Source organism: Coenobita brevimanus, chromosome 7, assembly GCF_032717465.1.
Source record: "Coenobita brevimanus isolate Jiangsu-jjx chromosome 7, ASM3271746v2, whole genome shotgun sequence".
In the NCBI taxonomy this organism is placed as follows: domain Eukaryota; kingdom Metazoa; phylum Arthropoda; class Malacostraca; order Decapoda; family Coenobitidae; genus Coenobita; species Coenobita brevimanus.
The window spans coordinates 27,162,086-27,178,567 of record NC_136960.1 but is presented as its reverse complement, the minus strand read 5'-3'; the positions used below and the strand labels follow the sequence as shown (position 1 = coordinate 27,178,567).

Sequence of the window (16,482 nt, the reverse complement as noted above, 5' to 3'; positions counted from 1 at the left end):
AACAGGGTATCGCTACACCAAGTGGGTGGATGATGGGTGCCCCCACCTACCACATAATAATATCAATAATAATATCAATAATAATAATAAAAATTATTATTATTATTATTATTATTATCATTATTAATATTATTATTATTATAAAAGAATCATCATCATCATCATCATCATAATCATAAAAATAATAAAATTATGACAATAATATTAATATTAATAATAATAATAATAATAATAATAATAGTAATAACTGTAATAATAATAATAAGAGAATACTACTACAACTATTATTACTACTACTACTACTGCTACTAGTACTACTACTAAATTTTTTTAAGTCACCTCCATCCATTGGGGAATTATACTGTGAAGATAAAAACCAACCTTCCTAATACAGCTCACCATTTTGAGTTGTAATGTGAAGGTTAACAGTATCCCTCATATTACAATCCGTTGGCCTCAAGCATGCCAACGGCTGTGCTTACGAACCATGTACTATTACTTTATATTTATTGATATTACAGTGTAAATAGAGACATTTAACAATTGGAGTCGCTGGTCTATGCGACTCTCGATCATAGTAGCTTCATAATCCATACCCGCCATAGAGGCAGGCCTGAGGTCTGATGATCTTGTGCCCCTAAGACATAGCAGTGCAGACCGCACGAGGGAGAATGACAGTCGACATCTCATCTAGGCCATAACAGAACTCTGGGGTTGACGTTTCTTCTCAGAAAGAACCTCTGCCAGTCTCGAGTAGATTCTCACCACCTCTAGACCCATTCCACCTGATATTGTGAACAAAATGGTAGTGAATCAACCATGGTCCACATGTTGGATCCTTTCTTGATAGTGTCTGTTTTTTTCTTGTTCTTTCCTTTCGTGTGCAGCTTCGAGAGACAGTTCACGACGACATGCTGCCATGGGATTGAATATCCTGATGTTGAAGAACGCCCTCTCCCCACGTGTCCAAAAACCTTGAGCACTGACATCCACTCCTGCATCATTTGATGTCTTTGCTGTTCTGTGGGTGAAGTGCTTGCCGTCCAGGGGTAGGAAAGCTGGCTCAATTTTGATATCATGGCATATTTCCTGCAGCATTTTGGCAGTGAGGTAGCGTATTTCATTGTGTTGGATGCAAACAAAGCCTCCCTTCTTGCATATCACTGCATGCTTTGCATCAAAGGCAATACCACATGCACATTGCTGAGGTAGGTTGTCTATTAGCAACTCATATCTCAAGGCTATGGCGTCAATAACTTCTTGTTTGTTGAAGTGGAAGCCTTTTGTCTTGAGAGGCAGGGTTGCCAGCCAGTTTGATGCCCCAACCTCCTGTGCAGTTTCAACTCTTCTGCACTGGTCTGGAGTTAGATGTTCGGTTATGTGCTGCAGCTGGTCCTTTTGTCTTGCTTCTCGCTCCTTGCTTATCTGTGTCTTTATGTCTTTCTGCCTTTGGTGGTCGATTTCACTCATCTCAACCTGGGCGCAAATCTTCTGTGACAAGGATTCGGTGAGCCTACGTGAGTTTCTGTGTTCGTAGCTTGCCACGGCTGCTGGATTTATAATGCCAAGGCCTCCCATCCTGGTTGGTAGTGCTAGAAGGTCCCTCTCTTCTGGTGTTGGGATGTGGCCATTGAGTAGAGATGGTAGGAACGATCCTCCAGTGGCTGCAGCAGCAACTTGATGTCTGGTATGGTCCTCATCACGAAGGTCCACTTGTGCTTTACACCATAGGTAAATGCGCTGAATGCTGCATGGGGTTCTGTTTTTGCATGGCTGGATAATACATGAATTTCTTCTATCCGTGTCTTTACCTTATCACTCACATATTTGTCTTTGAATTCCTTAGTTCCAGTCACAGCACCTAGATGCCTCTGATCTTCCATGGTCACTATCACGTTTGTGCCTCTAAAGCAGCATTTCTTAACCTTTTCCGACCTCAGCACCCCCCTGTAGTAAGGTCTCAGTCCAGCACCCTTTTACATCTGCTTACCGGGACTACAGTTGCTACACTACTGTAGGGCTAAAGTAAAGTGAAGTGAAGTACTGCCTAACAGCTTATTTTATACATCCTCAACAAAAATGCCAGGAATACTAATACTAAGCATAACCAGTGAGAGAGAGGGAAAAAAAACAATAATGCAGCATTTTCCAGCACCCCCTAAAATTGATTTCAGCACCCCCGGGGGTGCTAGCACCCCAGGTTAAGAAACGCTGCTCTAAAGGCTTCCTGTGCATCTTGATAGTAAACTGGTTTCACGATCAAGATGGACTTACTTGCATTAGAGCAGTAACCTATTTCAGGGCGATGAGATGTTACAAGATCCCTCCAATTCCTCACATCCTCCACCATACCAGCACCTGTGAGATTGTCTGCATAGGCTACCTGTTTTTACACTGGTGGCCTTGTATTTGATCTGTTGTTGCAACACTGTCATCGCCAGGGCGTACATAGCCATGGCAACGGGGTCCCACTGGGTAGTTCTTTCTGTGGAATGGATTGTATTGACATCGTGAGCAGCTGTCTTACCCACAATGTAGAGGTCTGCTGGTTCTTTGTAGGTGTTTTCCACATATTGGGCAAATGCTGGGCATTTAATCTTGATGCTGTGCAGCATTGCCTCCCGGTTGATGGTATTAAATGCATTTGAGGCATCAACTAATAATACTGCCTGACAGTACCTCCTCCTCCTCCTCCTCCTCCTCCTCCTACTACTACTACTACTACTACTATTACTACTACTACTACTGCTGCTGCTGCTGCTGCTGCTGCTACAACAACTAGTACTATTAACAGTAACTAAAATTTGCAACTGTCTTGCAGACAGTTACTAGTCTTCATCCACTGTTTCTTACAATGATATTGACCCCACTGGGGAGATTTGGATTTTTTTTTCTATCAGCAATGATCCATGCCACGACACATAACCTGGGCCCTTCAGATTCCTTGTGCAGTCTCTGGTTCTCGTGCAATCATTGCAGGAATCTACGGCCAAAATAATAATAATTAGTTACATAAAGTACATTTACAGCATAGCCACACAGTAAGTAAGCTTCACTGTGTGGTAAGGTATGTATAAACAAGATCTGAAGACCCTTAGATAGCTTTTTGTGTAACATGAGCAAGGGATCTGACAATTGTGTTGAAGAATGCATGTGTCTGCTACTGTTTCGTACAATGTCCTTGACCCTACTGGGGAGATTTAGATTTTTTTTTTTTCTATCAACAATGGCTCATGCCAGGACACATAACCTGGGCCCTTCAGATTCCTTGCACAATCTTGGGTTTTCCTGGAATCGTTGCAAGCCTCTAAGACGAGAGTAGTAATACCAGCAAAGACAATAGTCTCCACCTACTACGTAGGTGAAATCTAATAATAATAATAATAATAATAATAATAATAATAAAACAATAATGATAATAATAAGAAAAAAAAAAAAGAAGAAGATTATTTTAAAAAATATAAAAAATGCGAGAAAACATCCGACAGGAATGTGGGAAATATTAATAATAAACTTTTTTTTATCAGAGGATTTTCAGCCTAAATGCTGCATCTCACTTATTTTCTAAGGTATTTCATTTTCAAATATGTAAACTTTTGCACCAAAAATGAGTATATACCTTCAAAAATAGGTCAAGGTCATTTATATTTGCCACAAGTATACGGGTTACCCTACGGTACATTCCTGTAAAATATCATGATCAATGAAAAAAAAATGTAAAGAAAAATACTAATATCATACTTACCAAAACATTATGCTTGATCCTCAAGTTTATATCATGTCGTTCTTGCTGTTGTTGTCAACCATCCCCAGTCAGTCAAGTCGATCATACCCATCAGCCAAGGAAAAGCTTCCCTCCCCTTCATGGCCATCCCATGGAGTGAACAGACACTCTCTTGCAGCTGACAATGCCTCAGCTTTGTTCCTTGATGGGTGCCCTTTTAACCCGCTGTGTGCCGGCCACTTCTAGCCCTAAGTGTCACCCCCGTGCCAACCAATTTTTAATTTTTTTTTAAGTCTAAAATGATAGATTTTGATGTGAAAAAAATGAATATGACCATAAAAAAACTCACCGGAGGCTGGAAGTGCGTTTTTCGTAGTCCCTCCAGCCGCCCGCAGGTGTGAGCGAGCGGGGAATCCCCAGCGGCGGTGAGAGAAAACCCGTTTTCTATGCAAGGTAAACTCAGGTATTCTCACCAACGTGATTCAGGGAAGGTATAGGAATGGTCTTAACACTTTTCTGTCCACTTCACACCCACAAAAAAAAATCTTATTATTTCATAAAGAAATCGTGTTTTAGGAGGAAAAAAATCACTTACTCATGCAACACTATACATATCACTGTGAATGCATTGTCTTACAGTTACGAGAAAATATGCATAACTTTGACTTCACAATGTACAGCCCTTTCACTTACAGTAAATTACTTACAACATGCCTTCAATATACACAGACATTACCAGAGTATTTTTGATCATCTCACTGTGAATACATCGTCTAACACTTACGAGGACATACATAAAACTTTACTCCACAACGTTCAGTCCTTACACTTATGAGAATATATTTACAACATGTCATCACTGTATGCAGTAACACTTTCTGAGCATCTTTTTTTCGTATTTACAACACTTTTTGAACGTCTTTTTATCGCTCGTCATTACCACACTATTGTTTCTCAATAGTTAGCGAGAGTGTGGTACTCCTCGAAGCATGGGTATACGCACAGTCCTACATCACACTTTGCACACATATACCTTGAGTCCTTTCGCTGAGTACGTGACCTTACAGTGCTGTTTGCACACATGTGACACCTCTGCTGGGGATTCTGATGTGTTGCACTTGGAGGGACGATTTTGGGGAAGTGTAAAGGTGAGGCAGAGAGGTGTGGCAGCGGTGTGACAGTGGTGAGCAGCACCTCTATCTTCCCTATATTCCCCCACTATCTCCTGCACCAGCTCGCGAATATAGCTCTTGAAGGTCTCCTGGATGCCAGTGGTATGTGCGTGGAGCTAGTGATCATTGAGGACGGTGATGTCAATGTGGAAGAATAATTTTTTATACCACTTCATTGTGGGCCTGGCACAGTCAATGCTGAAAATCATGGCATCCGACTGATCCACCTGTTGCATATTCACATTGTACACCAAGACAGGTTCTGGTTTCCAGACGTGATGCCGCCCTTCTGCCCTGTAATCTACACTGTCTGTGCGGTGTACAAGGGGCTGATGAACAGACGAGAGGAGGGATACTTCGTGGTTGTGGTGCCATGCTGTTGTGAGGATATTATGTGATTTGTAAAAAACAACCTCGTTTTTCAGAAGCTTCCTCCCCACCTTCACCATGTGCCGATGGTTCTCCTTTACAGTGCCACACAGACCAGTTTCCAGCAGGTGAAAGTACCTGGCGAGAAGGGGGCTGGTGAACCAATTATCGAGGTATAAGACATGCCCACGATGAAGGCATTCCTCGATCATCATTTTTACCACAGCCACTGGGAGTCCCAAACCGTCTATCTTCTGTGATGTCCGTATGAACACCTGTGTACAGGACTATGTCCTGCACGTACCCAGTCTAACAGTCGCACATCACGAAGATTTTGAAACCAAACCTGTGTCTTTTGCTGGGGATATACTGACGAAAAGCGAGATTACCTCTCCATATCACTAGACTCTCGTCTGTGACGAGGTCGCGGTATGGAGAGAAGGAGGTACGGAATTTCTCTTGAAGGTGATCAAAAACCAGATGTATCCTCCTAACCCTGTCCATGTTGTTTGTGTTAGCAGGGTCAAGGGTGTCAAAAAAATGAAGGCGGCTCAGGATGTACTAAAAACGATTCCTTCCCATCACCTTGCCCAAAAATGGTGTCACCATTACTGGATCCACAGTCCAAAATGAGGGAAGCTGATTTTTTTTTTTCAATATCCCCATCAAAAGCACAAGTGCTAGGAACACATACATTTCACCCAGGGTCACGTCAGGTTCAAACAATCAGCTGTGTCGTGTCTGTGTTGTTCCCCCACGTTCAAATGCAGCAAAGGCGTTGGTCAGGGCCACAATCTTCAAAACAAACTCCACAGGAAAGTAGTTCCTGAAAAAGTCAAGCCTACTGGAGGTATGGTGAAGTTCGGGGACACTACCCCCGGCCTCATTTTCGTGGGTGAATGGGTGAATGTAGGGGACAAAGTCACTACTATCCTCCCACTCCCATGTCGTTTACTCATCATCATCATCGCCACTGTGTTCCTCGGGCTGTAGGGAAGCATGGGGAAGTGTGGGGAATGGGGGAAGAGTTTCACGTGAGGTGCTGGGGGTGGGGAAGGTGGGAAGACTTTGTCCTGATGTGCTCGGCTGAGCTGGGTCACGTGGGGGCAAGGGAGAGCACTGGCAAGATAAGTCACTCTCCCCCAGCAATGGAACTCTCCCAAATCTTCCACCCCTCCTCCTCACACTTTCCTCCCCACGTGGTGAAATCCTCGGCCTTCCCAAACACCCCTCAAGTGCAGGACTATCTTCCTCCTCCCTTTACTCCTCATAGTCGTGATGTGCAAGACAACGATGTGCAGGTGGCCTCCTACCACGTGTTGCCCTAATGTAGCCCACATACCTGGATTTTTTAGGTGAGAGAATTTTCTCATCACTACTACTTTCCTCCTCAGGTTGGATGTAGTCCTTATCAGGCACGTTCTCATCCTCCAAATCGCTTTCCCCAGTGTAGGGGACCCTCAGGAGGTCCTGAATATCCTAGTCAGAGACACTGTGGTGAGACATCACTGCACTGTATGACAGACACAAGCAGAATGAGGCAAAGCGAGCGTGAGGTGGGAGCGTGTGGGTGTATGGGCCAGGCCACCTGTGGCAGATAGAAGAAGGGTTGCCCTACAAGCACACCAATTTTTGTGTGCCTAGCTTGAAAATTGTGGTCACAATGAATTCTTGAAATCGAGACCGTTTTAAAATGGCACTGGCACTGAGTGCGGAGTTACGTCAGACCGTTTTGAAACATCGCTGGCACAGGGCGGGTTAATTGGGGCACCATAGCAGACTCCACTTTACCCTGTAATTTGATTACATGGTTACTGTAATGCTAGGTGTTTTTGGTTCAGCTTCCAATACTTAAAGCACCTAACGTGTAGCAGAGTCCTCTTTCAAGACCGGGGCTTAGACAAATAAGAGAGAGGCAGGACACAAAAACTCAGGCAATAACCTTACACATGTATTACTCAGTCAGACAAGGGAAAACAGCAGATGTTACAGACACCATATTCTGGGTGATCATAAACTCTTACAACTAGGTAGGGTGAACAGTATCTCGCAGGATACTTCCGGGAAAATATATTGAAACAATATTTGAGGCAGAATATTCTAATTTAGTATAGTCCAGGGTCTTTATGCGCATGGACCGGCTAGGGCTATTTCTCACAAGGCGGGGGTGTAAGGCATTGGGGTCTAATTGTGATTATGGTACAATGAGGCAGAGTTTGATGGTAGCATGTTCAATTTGTTATTTTCTGCTATAGGGTCAGTTTTGGTCAATTATCGTCACTTACTCTACGGCCCTGGTATTGGTCTTATCACTGTATAGCCCTTCACTGCGTCTATCTCTCTTTCCGACTTTTGGTCTGTCACTGTAAGTTCGCTATTATGCCTCGCCACTATTGGATCACTATTATTACACAGTTACAGTCACTATAGTTCTTCTGGTGTCAAGGATGCGGCTGAGGGGCCACGCAGCTCCGCTACTGACGGGGCTGGGCACCACCAGGAGTCTCTGTGCTCAGGGGACACGGGATCACACGCAGGGGTGTCTGCTCTCGTCTGGGGCTGTTGGCGTAAAAGGGGCCCAAACTCTCGAGGCTAGGGACAGGGGTGCAGCCCTCAGGACTGGGGCTGAACAATTGCCTGAATCGGTCGTTCAGGCTCCTGACGGAGGGGGAGGTCTTCCGCCTTCGAGGTGTAGGGAGTTCCTGCCTGGGCATTCTGGGGATGGCCTGGGTTTCCCAAGGACTGCGGTCCCCAGGGCTGGGTGGCGCCGACAGGAGGGGGCTGTGGCACCGGCCTGCATCAGGGTCCACCAGATGGGTCTCATCCAGAGCCAGTTGTAGAGAGCGGAGGCCAGGGGAGGCTATAGGGCCTCTCCAATATTCCTCTACACCCTCTGTGCTGGGGGTCGGGAAACAGGGGTCAAGCTTCGGCGGCAGGGTGGCTCTCGGCCACTTCCTGCCGTAAAGCCCGGCTACAGGCCATGGCTTCCTGGGGGCGCGGCTACTGGCCGCCAAGGCCCGGCTACTGGCCGTGGCCTGAGAGGGGGTATGTCTGCCAGAAGTCCCAGCTACACCTTCGGAGTGGCTACAGGCCATCTGATGAGGGTGGGAGCGGCTACAGGCCGTCTCCTGCAGGAGGGGCGTAGAGCACCTAAGGCCGTCTCAAGGGGAACATCTTCGAAGCGGCTACAGGCCATCTGACGAAGGCGGGAGTGGCTACAGGCCGTCTCCTCATTCACTCTCAGAGTTACTACAGGCCGTCTCCTTGGTAAGGGGCGAGCAACTACAAGCCATCTCTAGGGGAATGCCTTCGGAGCGGCTACAGGCTGTCTGACGAAGGGGGGAGTGGCTATAGGCCATCTCCTTCAGGAAGGGTTTAGAGCGGCTACAGGCCGTCTCAAGGGGAACACCTTCAGAGCGGCTACAGGCCATCTGACGAAGGCGGGAGTGGCTACAGGCCGTCTCCTCATTACCCTCAGAGTGGCTGCAGGCCGTCTCCTTAGCAGGGGTGAAGCGGCTACAGGCCATCTCCTTAGTGGGGGGCAAGCGGCTACAGGTCGTCTCTGGGGGAATGACTTCGGAGCAGCTACAGGCCGTCTGGCGAAGGCAGGAGCAGCTACAGGCCATCTCCTTATTACCCTCAGGTCGGCTACTGGCTGAATCCTTAGCAAGGGGCAAGCAGCTACAGGCCATCTCAAAGAGGAAGACACCTTCAGAGTGACTACAGGCCGTCCCCTGAGGAAGGCGGGAGTGGCTACAGGCCGTTCCCTGAGGAAGACGGGAGTGGCTACAGGCCGTCTCCTTTGGGGAGCTGGCAGAAGCTGTATAGGAAGCTCCACCCCTTAGCTAGTTGGTGAAGGCTCACCCGGAAGGTAGTACAGTATTCCTGCTATGACGACGGCGAGCAGGCTCCGGGTCATAGGGGCAAGCGTCCCGGGCTGACTTAGGCCGTTGTCGTCCTGAATCCCGGCGTGCTGCTGCTGCTGCTCCTCCGTGGGTTCCTTTTGGGGGTGTCCGGGAGTTCCTGGGGGCACTATGCTGTATTCCTGGTGGGGGTGACTGGGTGCTCCAGGGGGCACTATGCTGCATTTCACCACTGTCCGCTGGGAAAAACTCACATCCCCGCGACTGGAGGTGGTAAACTTGTGTATCGTGGGTGGCGTGGATCGGCTGTAGATGACGGAGGAAGGTGTGCCAGGCTGTGGTGGCGGATGGCGTAGATCGGCTGTAGATGACGAAGGAACATGTGCCAGGCTCTGGTGACAGTGTTCTCATCCTGCTCTGCGTCACAGGTGAGGAAGAGGGTGGACATGGTGGTAGAGGAGTGGAGGAGGTGGTGTGGTCCTCGGACTCGTTGGTTGTGCCCGAGTGATGGCGCCCATACAGCTTGTTGGATCCTTATGTTGGGAGATGTTGCTCATGGTGTGGTGTGGTGCTGAATGCTGGACACAGAAGGCAGGGGTCAGGTTTTGTGCTACGGTAATGCGGCATAGTGTCTGTGGGGAGTATAGGTGGCTGGAATTTGAGCTTGATGTAGCATGAGGGTGAGATGGCTTAGGGCAGGGGTGGGAGTGTGTGTTTGCAGTGAGATGGGTGGGGTAGGGGAGTGGGTGTATCGGGCGGGTGGATGGGAGAGGTGGCCGGAGCAGGTGGTGGTTGTTTTGAGGGTTGGTGTAGGTGGTGATGTGGGCATGTGGGGTTGACGTCGGCGTGAGGCACGTGTAAGTGGGTGGGGGGTGGTTGAGGTCGGGCGTGGGGAGTGAGGAGTGGGGGTGTGGTGGGTCAGAAGGGGTGGGGGCGGTGGTGGGTAAGGGTGGCGATGGAGGTGTGGGGGTGAGGGTGGGCCGTGTGGTGCTGGGCACGGGAGAGGGGATGGAGGATAGGGAGGGGGTGGAGGAGCGGCCAGGTGTTGGTGGTGCAGGTGAGCTGTCAGGTGAGGTGTGATGCGGCGTGGTGGCCGGGGAGGCAGAAGTGGTAGGGGAGGGAGGGGAGGAGGAGGGGGATGGGGAGGAGAAAATGTAACATTCGTAGGTAGAAAGAGGGGATGGCGCTGGAGTGGTGGGCGGGACGGGGCATGAGGGTGGGGCGGTGAAGGTAGGGGCACGGAAGGGGCGTACGTGCCGGCTTCGAAGGGTGCGAGGGGCGCCGTGGTAGCCAATAGTGACTTGATAGGGGTTGGGGACGGGGGTGACAGTGTGGGTTCCTGTGAAACGGGGTGCGAGTTTGTGAGGGATGGGAAGCTGGGCGACCATTACAGCATCGCCTGGCTTGTAGGGGTTAGATGCTGTGTCGGGGCTAAGATCTAAGTTGTGTTAGAGGTGGGTCAGATGGCACTTGAGATGGTGTAAGGGGTCCGACATGGGAGCGGAGGTGGGCGGTTGCAGATGCTGCCGAAGGGGCAGTAAGAGGGGTGTTTCTCCAAATATTCGCTAATATGGCAAAATTCCGTCCTCCAGGGGGCAGGAGTTGATGCCCCATTGTACAGTCTTTTTGTGGGCGGACCAGTCATCATCCTTAGTGGCTTCTATTCATGTGCAGAGCTGGTTCATGAGGGTATGATGGCTGCGCTTGCACACTGCATTTCCCTGCGGCCAGTAGGGGGAGGAATGGGAGATGTTGTACCTAAAGATATTGGCTAGCTCCTCCCAGATCGTACTGGTGAATTCGGGTGCGTTATCTGAGAGAATCGCTTGGGGAATGCCAAAGTAGGGGAAAACGTGACTAAGGAGGGAGTCAGCTACTGCGACAGTGTGGTGTTTCTTTGCTGGGCAGGCCACAACGAACTTGGAATATGTGTCTATGAACGTGATGACGTATTTGTAGACTGATTTGAGTGGCAGAGGCCCTACTACATCAATAGCTAACAGCTGCCAGGGTTTGTGGGCAGTGATACGCCCAGAGGGTCCTGCAGTATGTGTGATGTCTTTAACCCCTTAACCGCGGGGCGTCACTTTCGTGACGCTTGGGAGCAAGGGATCATACCGCGGGGCGTCGCTTTTGTGATTCTGTGTTATTTTGAATTCACCCGGGCTTCCAAGTGGGGGCTTGTATCATCTATCAGTACTGCGAATGTCCAACACTAATCAGCACTCCTAATCTCATCTGTACTCCCATCCATTGTTGACAATTTAGCCATTTCTCCCCGTTCTTGACTCCCCTCCCTACCCCCCCTCCATTACCCTATCCTCTCGCCTGCCCGGCCGTGCTACGCTAAGTAAATCTTCCCGGAATTTTTTCACTGATTTCATCCATTGAAATAAGCCCTATGTCCTATTCTTATACCAAATAATATATACTAGAAAGAAATAAGGTAAGTGAGAGTGCCATACACCTGGAATTGGCTAATTATCACCTGACAACACCTCACGTGCACTCGTTCGCTAATTTTCGCTGTTTTTTTCCCCCTTGAAATATGCCGTATAATCTATTTTCGTAATAAATATACATGTAAGGAGAGAAGGGAGAAGCCTAAGTGATATTTACATTCACCTGGAACTACCTAATTTATAATGTATTGTCTAGATTTCCTGCCAATCATTTCAGTGCTAGACATAGCTGTTTCAAGAGCTAACATTGGTAGCTCTGAATATCCCCTAAATAGGCCTCTACTCCGGCCCTCCGTTATCAGTTTACTCTCAACTTCCGAAGTGAGGGTACGTATGTTTCTTCTTGCTGACTTCAAGAACTTTTTCACCCCCATGCAAAGGGCCCTGTGACCTTTACCCCCTACTAAACCTCGTGTGGAAAGAGGTAAAGGGCTGACAATTGATAAAAGAGTGACTACGATCTTTCTATTGAGTAAAACAGTGCAATTGGAATTGTAAATAATGTGTAAATAATGTGTAAACAGCAAGTGAAAGTAATGAATGTAAATATACGTGAACAATGGAAAATAGTTTTATAAGTTACTTCAAGTGACAGTGCATAACACAGAGTAAATAAAATAAAAATGTAAATAACGTAAATAAAATAGAGAACGTAAATGGAAATGTAAATGAGTAGTATTATAAGAATACGAGTATATACCCTAGGAGTAATGAAAGTGAAAGTTTCACTCTAGCATGTCTGAATGCTATGAGTTATGAGAGTGAAGATGAAAGTGACATTCACTCTCAATGCTAGTATACAGGACGAGAAAGTGAATGCTATGTATTTTACTGAAAGAAATTGAATCCCTACAGTGACAATAAACTAATACTACTGAAGGAAACTTATGGATAAAGACTGTAGATATATATAAGTGTTATATAGTAATAGAAATATAAAGTGTGAGGGGTTTTATGAATAACAAATGACAGAGTACCAAGAGCGAACTAGTGCCAGTGCGACGATCAGACGCGCTCGTAATTTCCATTGCTTTCACAGTGTTTTTTTTTTTTAGTATGGATCCCAAACTACTTGAAAATTGTAGAATAGTGTTTATAGTATTTGTATCTGGCTGTGGTAATCATATTACGGGTTGTCGGGAAATGTAAAGTGGAGACTTCGTTATCCTACTTCAGAGGTCTCCACAAGTCCTACGGTAACCGATGAAGGTTCAACAATCATTCCAGGAGAAAGCTGATGGTATGTGCCATAAGCATATGTAATTTTATTATTCTAGGACTAATAACTGATTTTTGGCAAATATTTTTTGAGAGTCTCTCGGAGCCCAAATAACCCCGCGGGACACGCAAGTCATTGGTAAACAAGCCCACGGTGTAGGGCAGCCCTGTGCAACCTGCGGCCCAAGGGCCGCATGCGGCCCTCAAAGGCTTTCAATGCGGCCCTTTCTCCTAAAAATAAATAAGCTATAGTGCGGCCCTCAGAGAGAGAGAGAGAGAGTTACCAACTAGAGCCCACCGAAGGTTTGATTAAAATATTAAATTCATATTCTTGTGTACCAATTTTACCATCTTTTTCCTATTTCATTCACTAGTGTACAGATTTTAGTTATATTAGAACAGAAAATAACATATTACTTGAAATTTTTAATTATTAGTACATATATAGATTGAGTGATCCTTGGCTGTCTGTCTATGAGTCAGACACGTATGATTCACGTACTGTAGTATGGTACATGTATTCCCGCCTGACAGTGCCACTGCCTCACCAGTCTCCGTTGCGACTTCATTTGTTGTGGTTGATTTGTGATTACCGGTACTCTAAGTGTCTAAACTTCGTTTATATTGCAGTTTTGTGATTGGCTTTAGAAAACTTGCAAGCAAAACATTTTGAGAATTATATATCACTGCTGAGAATGTGGTAGAACCGTAGAACTGCTAAGATTTATAAACCATGAATTGATCAATAGCTTACAACTGAACAGTTATTGTTACATAGCCAATTTTTAACCTGTCCTTTACCGATGGCTTACTTTTCATATATTTAGGCTACCATTCGACAATTTTAAGTAAGTGAGGGAGTGTTTTATAGAGATGAGGGGGTTACTATATGTGTCTACTGAAAGATTTGGTGCAGATATAATGATTTCCTTCCTAATATGGCTAACAACAGTTGATTATATTTAGCTTGGGAGAGAGTCGGGAGAGAATGGGTAACTCATCCCGAAAGATAATGCACTTAATTACCTCTATAATCGATTTATGTATTTTATCTTAATCATTCACTTGATTTTGCTAAGAAAATTTATACAAAATTATTAATTTTATTGGAATCTATTACATTTTTCTTAAAGCCATGTTTTACTAATTATATATTTTTCTCAGCAGGAAAGATCTTATTGTACTAATAATGGCTTCAAGTAAAAAACGCAAAATTTCAGAGGAAAACCGGAGTTTTCAAGATAAATGGACTGAACAATATTTATGCATACAATCAGGGGGGTAAGCATTGTGCCTTGTGTGCCATGAAACCATTTCTGTTTTAAAAGAATATAACATCAATAGACACTACATCACAAAGCACAAAGAATATGAAAATATGACAGGTGAAGCACGCAAGGAAAAAATATCATTCTTGCAGAAATCTCTGAAAGGACAACAGTCATTGTTTACAAAGAAAGTTGAGGAATATGATGCATCTCTCAAAACAAGCTTCTTGATTAGTCAAATCCTTGCAAAAAGACTCAAGCCCTATTCTGATGGTGAGGTAGTTAAAGAATGTTTGTGTGTAGCCTCGGACAATATGTTTCCTGACAAAAAGAAACAAGTTGAAAACATAAGCCTTTCAAGATATACTGTTGCTAGAAGAATAGACAGTCTTTCAGGGAGTATTGAAAGTACAATGGTCAAGCGAGTTAGTGCTTTTTCTGCGTACTCTGTTGCTCTTGATGAGAGTTGTGACACCACAGACACTGCACAACTTGCTGTGTATATTAGGGGTGTTGACAATGACTATAATATTACAGAGGAAATGGCTTCACTACAAAGCATGAAGGGGACCACAACAGGACAAAATATTTTTGATGAATTGGAAAAAGTATTGGCAAGGTTTGGAGTGGACTACACTAATTTAGTTTTCATTACAACAGATGGTGCTCCTGCGATGTCTGGTCAAAGAAATGGGGTTGTTGGATTACTGAAGACCAGAATGGAGTCTCAAAATATTGGCTCAGGTTCACTTATTGTCCTGCATTGTATCATACACCAGGAAGCTTTATGTGCAAAGACAATAAACTTTCTGCATGTGACTAATATTCTTGTGAAAGCTGTCAATTTCATTAGGTCAAGAGGTCTAAATCACCGCGAGTTTCAGCAGTTAATGGCAGACATTGAAGCAGAGTACAGTGATGTGAAGTATTTTTGTGAGGTCAGGTGGCTAAGCAAAGCAGGAATGTTGAAGAGAGCATATGAACTTTTGAAAGAAATTGTACTGTTCTTAGATATGAAAGGTAATTCTATCCCTGAATTGAGAGATAAGGAATGGAGATGTGATTTAGCATTTTTAGTAGATATAACTGATCATCTTAGTGCACTGAATGTTAGACTTCAAGGAAAAGATCAACTAATAAATGAGTTGTTCTCACTGATCAAAGGCTTCCAGATAAAATTGCGTCTGTGGGAGTCACAAATCAGAAACCATAACTCAGCCCACTTTCCTACACTGAAAAACCATGACACTAGCAACCTTCAGTATCAGAAGTATGGTGACAAGTTGGCAGTCTTACAAGAGGAATTTTCAGAAAGATTTAATGACCTCAAGAAACATTCACAAGCCATTGAAGTCTTTGCTTCTCCTTTTTCTGTGGATGTGGAAGCAATTCCCGAGGACATGCAAATGGAAATAATTGAACTACAATGCAATGATGAACTAAGAAAGAAGTTTGATGATAGTTCAGTATATCAGTTTTATAAGAAGCATGTATCAGTGACAGTGTATCCAAAAGTGTCCGCTCATGCAAGGAAAATGATGGCAGTGTTTGGTAGCACATATGTATGTGAGCAGCTCTTTTCAAAAATGAATCTGGTTAAAAACAAGTATAGGTCTTCACTTACTGATGAACATTTGGAAAGTACCCTGCGTGTAGCCACATCAACCATACAGCCTGATATTGATGAGTTGGTGTCCCAAATGCAACATCAACCGTCTCACTAGGGTAGCCTTTCATTTGCTCATTGATGGTAAGGAAAATGTGTCTGCGTTTGATAATTCTTATTTTAATGATCCCAGTTAACCAATAACAAGTAATTATTTATATTTGTACGCTATAATAATAAGGTAGCCTTTCATTTGCTCATTGATAGTAAGGAAAATACTTTTGTTTCGGACAATTCTTATTTTTATGATCCCAATTTAAATAAAATCAGTAACAACTAATTATCTATCTTTATCAGTATAATCCCACATAATAAGTCTTCGATCGTAGTAAATAACGTGAAATAGTAAGGTTATGTGGCCCTTCATACCAACAGAGTCGTGACTAGTGGCCCTTTGGGAAAAAAGGTTGCACACCCCTGGTGTAGGGGTTAAAAAGGGCGCAGGTGCAGCAGCTTTGGATGATTTCCTTGGCGAGGGCGGAAGGGTTTGGTGCCCAGTAGGTATTGCTGAAAATTTGTATCAGTTTTTTTTTGTACCCAGGAGGATACCATTGTGGGTGTGAAGGTGTCGCAGGGCATCGAAGGCGGTGTCAGGGGCTAGGAGGATATGACCAGAGGGGGTCAGAAGGTGGTCACCCTGCTGATACAGCTTTTTGAAAAGGTGGTGAGGAATCCATGGGGGATGCTCCTTGCGATGCCATTGCTGGAGGAGGTCGGGTTCCGGTTGGGCGGCATGGATG

The 16,482-nt window shown here is 45.2% G+C and overlaps 1 pseudogene; it reads left to right on the top strand.

Moving 5' to 3' along the window:
- Nucleotides 1–14,489: 14,489 nt before the first annotated feature.
- On the top strand, nucleotides 14,490–15,800 carry LOC145404104 (general transcription factor II-I repeat domain-containing protein 2A pseudogene; annotated as a pseudogene).
- Nucleotides 15,801–16,482: the final 682 nt, after the last annotated feature.